The sequence below is a fragment of the Myodes glareolus genome, chromosome 6, assembly GCF_982192425.1.
Source record: "Myodes glareolus chromosome 6, mMyoGla1.1, whole genome shotgun sequence".
NCBI classification, from domain to species: Eukaryota; Metazoa; Chordata; class Mammalia; order Rodentia; family Cricetidae; genus Myodes; species Myodes glareolus.
Window position 1 is genome coordinate 89,520,096 of NC_142031.1, and position 8,369 is coordinate 89,528,464.

Sequence of the window (8,369 nt, forward strand, 5' to 3'; positions counted from 1 at the left end):
CCATAACATCACAGAAGAAAGATGGCAATTAATATAGCCATGGTGATGAACAAAATAGTAACAGAGTACCCCCAGAAGCATCCAGGCAAGAGCGTTAAGCGTAACAACACAGAAGCAAACGGAAAGATGTTGCAGGCATTGTGAATAAGAGAACAACTTTGGGAAAGTCAATCAAAGGGGGAAAGGGTCAAATGGATGTTGGGAGTCTAATGCTTAGGCTAAGACAACTAAAGCAATGATAGATCTCTCTTCGCTAAAAGATAAATGCAAATAATGGATAGGCAAACAAACCAGGTGGGGGAACAGTTTAGAGAAGGTTCTGATCATTGAGTTTTGGAAGGCAGAGGATGTCTATGCAGAAATGTCCACTGGGTAGTGACTTCTAGAGGCAGAAGTGGTGAAGAGCCAGGGCTGGCAGTTTGATGTGAAGAATCAGGAGGGCCGTGGGAGCCAAGCGTGTGGAATTTCAAGGTGAATGGAAAGAGTTACAGGAGTGTCCAGTAACCAATAGAAAAGAAACTAAAAACAGAAATTAAATTTTCGGCTACTGAGGGGAAAAGAAAACGTGAAGAAAAACTACAGGTAGCACATGTTGATATATTTTTTTCTTTATTGAGAACTCCAGCAATGAACGGAGATGAATCATTTTATAGCTACAAAGGATAAGAAGAGTAAAAGCTATTTTGTAAATGTTTCTGTCGTTGTGACTTTGTTTGCTTGTTTCTTTGTTTTGTTTACCTTTTCTTCCATGTTTGGGACTAAACCCAGGTTCTCATGCTGTGTACACAAGCATTTGACCACTGAGCAAAGTCCCAAGCTCCTAAAGTTCTCTCAAGGTAGGAGAAACTCACGATCATTTGAAGGAGAGGCCTAAGAAAATGACACCAAACTTACAGAATGACAAATTAAGTTTATAATTTGAAAAAATAAAAATTAGGTCATTCCTAGTATTATAATACTATATATCATACTATACATTATAAGTATTGCTTGCTTATAAAACGGTTACAAACAAACTTGCTATCCAATCACACAGTTTAAAAACTATCTATGGAGAGCCATTATTAGCTCCTAAGGAGATAAGGGTTAGGCCTAACCCTGGAGTCTCAGTGAAGATATCAGCTCTGTGGCTGTGGTGGGATCCAGCAATCGTCAGCCTTCTCCACAACCCAAGAACATGGTCCCTTACATGGCAGAAGGGATTCTCAAAGGGGTGATAGTTTGGTCAGTAAAATGCTTCCTGCACAAGAATGAGGGTCGGAGTTCAATCCCAGAACCACATGACAATTCTTACTATGGTGGCACACGTTTGTAGTCCTAGCTTTGGGACAGTAGGGACAGAAGGAGCCCCAGGGCTGGCCAGCCAGCCAGTCTAGTTGCATCAGTGAGGCCTAGACTAGGAGAGATCCCATCTCAGAACACAAGATGAGTGTGACTGAGAAACAGCTAAGGATGACCTCTGGGTGTACCCCAACCCCCACCCCGCCATGTAAGACATAAATGTGCTCACACATATGTGAACGCATATACACCCATGCATACAATCTAAATGATAAAATTAAAAGTTGACCATTTTGTTGAAATGAGAGGTTATCCTGAATTATATTTGATCTAATCCTATGCAGTCTCATAGCCACAGAATTTTTCCCTGCCGTAGTCTGGAAAGGCAGAAGGGTGATGATGGAGCAGGGGACAGAGAGGCACAGTGACACTGACTTTGAAGGAAGAAGCTGCCATGAGCTACAGAACACAGGCTAACCTCCAAAGGCAGAAGAAACATGGACACCATTTTCCCCAGGTCTCCAGAAGAAACACACCTGATCCCCCTTGCCTTCACCCCAAGGGGACTAAGTGTAGACTCTCTGTCTACAGAGCTATAATACAAGAACTTGTGTTAAATGCTTAAGGTACTAGTATTTTGCCATAGCAGCTTTAGAAACAGACCTGGTTGCTAAGTTGCGTCCTTTTTCAGACAGGACCCCAACTCACTATGGCCTCCCTTCCTCCATGACCCCTCTGTGTATTGACTCCCAAGAGATACAAAACTTAAAATCCTGAGCAGAAAGGACATGCACTCTGTTTCACAGCAGGAACGTGACTGGGAGAGATTGCCTAAGCTGACAGAAATTCCTTTCCTCAGGCACAGGACGCCCACTCTGCCACCCAAGGCACTTCTCTGTCTACTGTGCAAGACGGGAAAGGTTTGAGAATTACTGCATCAGGTTTTCCAGAACAAATTGTTATGTCTCTAACAGTCATAGGCATGACCTGTGCAGGGAGTTCTTAGGGGTCGCCCAGAACCCTGAGTTCTTTATACTATCAAACAACAATGAAGATGCCTTTCCCTTCCAACTCATGGGATGCTATCAGAATAGAGTTTTACCTGACATTTACAGAACAAAGCATGTGTAGCAATTGCCTTGGTTACCTGAACCCACGTTGCCAAGACCACAGACGTTGCCTTTGGCTTTCGCTTATGGACGCCACGAAATGACTCAAAGTCTTTTGAGAGTTATATATATATATGCAGGAAGATCAACACTGAGTGAGCAACTGTACTGTAGAGGGGGAAGGAAGGACATGGAGGTAACAGGTAGAAATAAAAGGGAGTGAGTAAATAAATCCAAAGGAATGTGGAAGACTAGATAGAAAGACTCCAAACATCAACAAAAGGAAAGAAGAAAGGAAGGGAAAGGTGAAGACAGGAGGGAGGGAAGGAGAGAGGGAGGGAGGGAGGAAGGGAGGGAGAGAAGGAGAGAGGGAGGGAGGGAAGGAGGGAGGGAGGGAGGGGAAATCAAAGATGTCAGTATTCTGATCACAGGGATGAATGGAAGGTGCTAAGAATATAGTGGGAGGCAGAAGCTCCCTGTGAACTATGCCTGCACAGCAGTCTCTGGGCTCTAGACCTGGGGCTTCTGTCATTAAGGATGCTATGACAAGACAAAAGTCCATGCATCACGTGTGGGCAGTTGTGCTCCTGACCAAACCCCACCACCTGGCGAGGCCTGATGGACAGTCTGTGAGAGAGTGCCTCTGTAGTAGTGAATGAGCCGTGAAGAAGGAGTTAGTTCCAGCTAAACAATGAGAGGGCTCAGCAGATGCCGGAGAAGGTACTGCCAAGTGCATGGCCCAGGTTCACTCCCCAGGACCCACGTGGTTGAAGAAAGGGTTGACTGACACTTGAAAGTTGTTCTCTGACCTCCATGCACATATGCCGCCATACCACAAAACACACAGGAACGCAATAACCAAATGAATTAGTCAATTAACTAAGTTTTTGAGGATTGGCTTGGACCCTTCTAAAAGAGAGAGTATATGCCCCTGAGATGTACTATGCCTATGAACTGGTAACATTCTCTAAGCAGAACCTTCTAGAAGGTTCAAATTGGCTGTCCCCCACTTAGGTTCATTCCTTCTGAAGGGAACCTACAGGGAAGACTCTGCCCCATATTTCCTTTGCTTCCTTCTTCAGCTTTCCAACTGGAGTGTATGTCTCCATGGGACCCCCCTGGACTGTTCCCGCCTCCTCCTTTCAGGATCCATGAGGTACAAGTCTCCTTTACAGTGGAAGTCATCTTCTGGTTTATTTTCCACAGTTTATCAGGATGCTAATAAAAACTTTACTTACTTACTTAAAGCACTGTGGCCCTAGGCTTGTGAGGCCTTGTTGACGAGCCCGGGATTCAGATTTAGTTGCTTAGAAGATGTTATTAATAAAGTGGCAATTGTGGGGACTGGGGAGATGACTAAGTAGATAAAGTGTTTGCCGCACAAGTGTGAGGACCCGGGATTCCCCAGAACCCAGGTAAAGCTAGACAGCACCCCTACAGCGAGGCGAGCAGACAGGAGAACTGCCAGAAGCTCACAGGCTAGCTGACTTAGCTCACACAGCAGACCCATCTCAAGAAAGGTGGAAGGTGGAAGCAAGGATTGATACTCAAAGTTGTCCTCTGACCACCAATGTTATCTGGCGCATACCACCACCCACACACGTGTGCACAATGCATCATTTACACATATGAAGATAAGCAAAATAATAAAAAGTAAGGTGGCGGTTGGGTCATAAGGCAGGATGACTTGTTTTGCTCTGACCCATTGCCGATGACACGGCAAGCCTGATCATTTAGCATGTTTACTTAGAGACACCATCTACCAGCTAGAAGGGCACAGAACCTTCTTTCTACTCTACGGTCAAACAGAGCCCTTACGTAAGAGGCTAAATGATCGTGGTCAGGAGAAAGCGGCTCTCCCTCGCCGTCTCGGACCTCCAGAGTTTCCCACCTGTACCACCCAGGGAGAAGAACCACTTCAGGGTGACAGGGCTGGCAAGGGTGACAGGGATGAGGTGACATGTCCTCTCTGGCTCTTTCCAGCTGTTCTGCAAGAATAGACTCAGTTCTTGAAGTCGCTTCACAACACAGAGCCTTTTCCTTCCACGCGACCACGAACACATGCATGCTGGGGCAGGGGGGCGGGGTTAAAGTTGGGAAAGGGGTGGGTAAGGAGGGCGTACTTTTTTAAAAAAATGGTGCTAAACTCTCATGCTTAGGAAATTGCTGCTAGCCTGTCTTACAGCTGAAGAACCTGAGACCTATAAAACCACTGATTTACCTGGGATTAATGGCATCACAGGGAATTGATTCCCTGTCTGAGCGCTTGCTCAGTTCTACCCTAACTGTGCGTGTCACTGGAGCATATAAACTAGCTCCCCTAAGCCTCAATTACTTCCCTGAAAATGGGGACAATGGATTCCCCTCACAGGTTTCTTGTCTTGCTAAAAACATGGAAAGTTCTTTGTAAACTCTGAAAAGGAGAGACAATATATTGGCACTGATATCATTAAACTGATAGACCCAGGGCTGGTGCCAGTGGGCACTTAGACCAGCGCTTCTCAATCTGTGGATTATGACCCCTTTGGTGGTCAGAGACCAGTATCAGGACAGTTGAGAACCACTGACTTAGACTCACAGTCCCACCCCATCTCAGACACTAGCGCACACACTAGAATTACACTCCGACAAAATACTGCCCTGATAGCTTCAAGCCACCAGAGAACCACCCTGGCATTACAGATTTGTTCTTTTCGGCTACTGTGCAGTCCCAGGCTTACTCTGAGAAACTTGTTGGAAACACTTTTAAGTTATTTAAACTACTTTTTCAAATATGTAGCTACGGGAATAGTCCATGTTAATTGCAACTTTGGCATTAATGCAGAAATACCCCAAGATCAAGGGAAGGCCCTCTCCCCTTCCCCAGTGTTGTCCCCACAGCTTGAAAATACATAAGCAGTATGTATGTGTACATATTAGAATATACTTGTGGTGCACGTCTTCACGCTTATAAAGCTGCCGGCTTTTGTCACAGTTACATAATACTCCACTGTAGAAATGCAGCCCTGTTTGTACTTGCCCTCTTAGGCCATTTCCAACTTGTAATTATTTTTGAAGCAGAGTCTCATGCCTCTAGGGTTGGCTTCAAACTGGATACAGCTGAGGATGACATTGAACATCTGGCCCTCCTGCCTTCGCCTCTGAATGCTGGAATCACAGGCTTGTGCCACAGCCTCAGACGAATGTGGGTGGTGCCAGGGATCGAATCGAGGGTATTCTGCATGCCAGGCAAGCACCCTACCAAATGAACTACATTCCAGCCCTCCAATTTGTAATTCTTATATGTGATGTTGTAATTAACCTCATTGCGTATGTACGTGTATGGACATGGGCTTATTTATGCAAAATTGGTGTCAAGTATTCGCTCAGTAGATATAGTCTTCATTTTGAGTAACTTTGTTGACTTCTACTATTCTTTGGTCATCAGCCATGTCTCTGCACAGTGGAGCAGTCCTAGGCCACAACTGGTGTAGAGCTGAGAGGAGCGCTGGAATAGGCTGCTATTGGAGAGTGTTATTCTAGTGAGCGTTCATGTCTTTTCCCCTCTCACCTCATCAAACCACACATTCTTGCTGACGAGTGACATCTGCATGTACAAAAAAAAAATAACTACCAAGAACATCAGCCTAGGGTTGCTTTAAATATCCCAAAGAGGTCATGCCACAGTGACTGAGTTTCATAAATAACCCCCTAATGAATGAAAACAAGAGGTCACCTAAACTTCCACTCTGCCGAAACATCAGGCTAGTCCCCACTGGGGACAGAGAGCATTGATCTCTCGCCAGCCAAGCGAGGCCCTTGCATGCCCAAGGCGAGGCTCTACCCTGGTGTGCAGTTCACAGCTTCAGTCTCTCTCTGTTTTCACAGTCCCAGCCCATGCATCTCAACTCCAACTCCTGGGAAAATGCTGGAACAAATTCCAACTTTCAGAATTGTCTGTAGTTTCAAGAACATACTTTCGAGGGCCCATTTGTACTTACTGACCATTCATGGGCCGACATTTAATGCCTCCGAATTTCTGGACCAACCATAAGTCACCTGCCACATTTGCACTTTTGGCTGAGCTATGGTTTTCCTAAATTGAAACATTTCTTAGGCTCAAAGATCTCCCTGGTGTTCAGAAGCAAAATTGGTTTCCTATAAAAGCTTGGCACCACTATCATTAATTAACAGAGAGCAGAATGCCTCTGTGTGTTTACCTTCGCGAAGAGTGCCCATGCACTACACATCTTTCCCAGCGGCAGAGCTTATTCCTATAGACCAGAAATTATGAATGTATTTAAAAATAAATGCATGTCTTTTACCAGCAGGGAAGTTTTAAAGAGCAGACTATACACTTCATCAAAGAACACCAGACATGGGGATGTGAAAATTAAATAGAGACTCTTGGTAGGAGAGAATAAATGATGTTAAATCTTTCACCTCGTCTGAGGTCATTTTTCTATGTTTTGAGTCAACAATCCCAACAATATGTGGGTTAATCAGCCAGCCAGTCGCTAGCTATTTATTTGCTAACTGTATATGTTTAATCTGATTTGGTGGAGCAGAAGTGTGTGTGTGTGTGTGTGTGTGTGTGTGTGTGTGTGTGTGTATTTGTGTCTGTGTGTCTGTGTGTGTGTGTGTGTAAGAGAGAGAGGGAGCGAGAGGGAGATTTTATTACTAGTCAGAATTTCAAGGATTCACGGAAAGTTAAAGTTAGAACTTGCCTTAGTTAAGGTTTCCATTGCCCTGAAGAGACACCTTTACCACAGCAATTTTTTTTAGGGGGTCGGGTATTTCGAGACAGAGTTTCTCCATGTAGCCCTGGCTGTCCTGGAACTCTTTGTAGACCAAGCTGACTTCAAACTCACAGAGATCTGCTTGCCTCTACCTGATGAGTGCTGGGATTAAAGGCATGTGCCACCACTGCCCAGCAAACACGGCAACTCTTATATGAAAAACATTTAATTGGGGTGGCTCACCTACAGTTTCAGAGGTTCAGACCATTATCATCATGGCAGGGAGCATGGCGGCAGGCAGGCAGCTGTGATGCTGGAGGAGTAGCTCAGAGTCCTACATCGCAAAGACAACGTTCGAAGTCAACTGAGACACAGGGTGGTATGGTGAACACAGGAAACCTCACAGCCCACCCCCACAGTGACACACTTCCTCCAACAAGGTCACACCCACTCCAACAAAACCACACTTCCTAATAGTGCCCCTCCCTATGAGATTCTGGGGGCCAAGCTACCACAGAACTCTTTGCTTTTGTTTTCTTGAGACGAGTCTCACCACACAGCCCAGGCTGACCTTGAACTCCTTTGCAGCCTTCTGAATGCTCACATTACAGATGTGTACTGCTGTGTCCAACTTAAAGGTAGATTGTTTTAAAAATGCATCCTAGAGATAGGGTTATAGTTCATTGGTAGAGGGCCTGTCTACATGCACAGTACTTAGGTGATCCTTAAGAACACACACACATATACGCATACAGAAAGAGAGGGGGGGGACCCTACACAAAGCACTGAAATCTTGCCAAGCTTTTAAAAAGAAAGAAACCATGTTCTCTGTGACAACATGGTATTTCAGAAAGATCCAGTCATGCCATATAAGAACTGGCTGCTGAAGATAGAAGATGCCTTGAAACAAGCAAACAAAAAACAAACAAACAAACAAACAAAAGAAAAACGCCAAATATCCATGGATCAAGGATGGCACAAAGAGCAATCAATGAGGATTTACTGACACAATTGTGTCTTAAGGGGCAGCAATATGGGTAGATCTTCCCACTGCTACACAAGAGAAAAGGGTCTATGTGCTAAGCTAAATGGAGGTAGAACAACTGAATATACCTAGACTTCCAACACTACTAACACGTCCAGCATCGGGTTGGGTATCCAGGTTGGCACATCACACTCAAGAGTGTAGTCCTCTCATCTGGATATCTCCTGTGGATGATCCTGGGAACATTATGTTGCTAAGCCAGGCTCAGAAATGTAA

At 45.0% G+C, this 8,369-nt stretch overlaps 1 protein-coding gene across 1 annotated transcript in view; it reads right to left on the reverse strand.

Annotated features, from left to right (window-relative positions):
* The window catches only part of Tmem178a (transmembrane protein 178A), a 79,635-nt gene extending 72,184 nt beyond the window's left edge, over positions 1-7,451 (reverse strand). The window contains exon 1 of the mRNA XM_048416232.3: positions 7,352-7,451. The gene's annotated coding sequence lies outside the window, so the exon portion shown is untranslated. The remainder of the gene's footprint in view (positions 1-7,351) is intronic.
* Between the last annotated feature and the right edge of the window lie 918 nt (positions 7,452-8,369).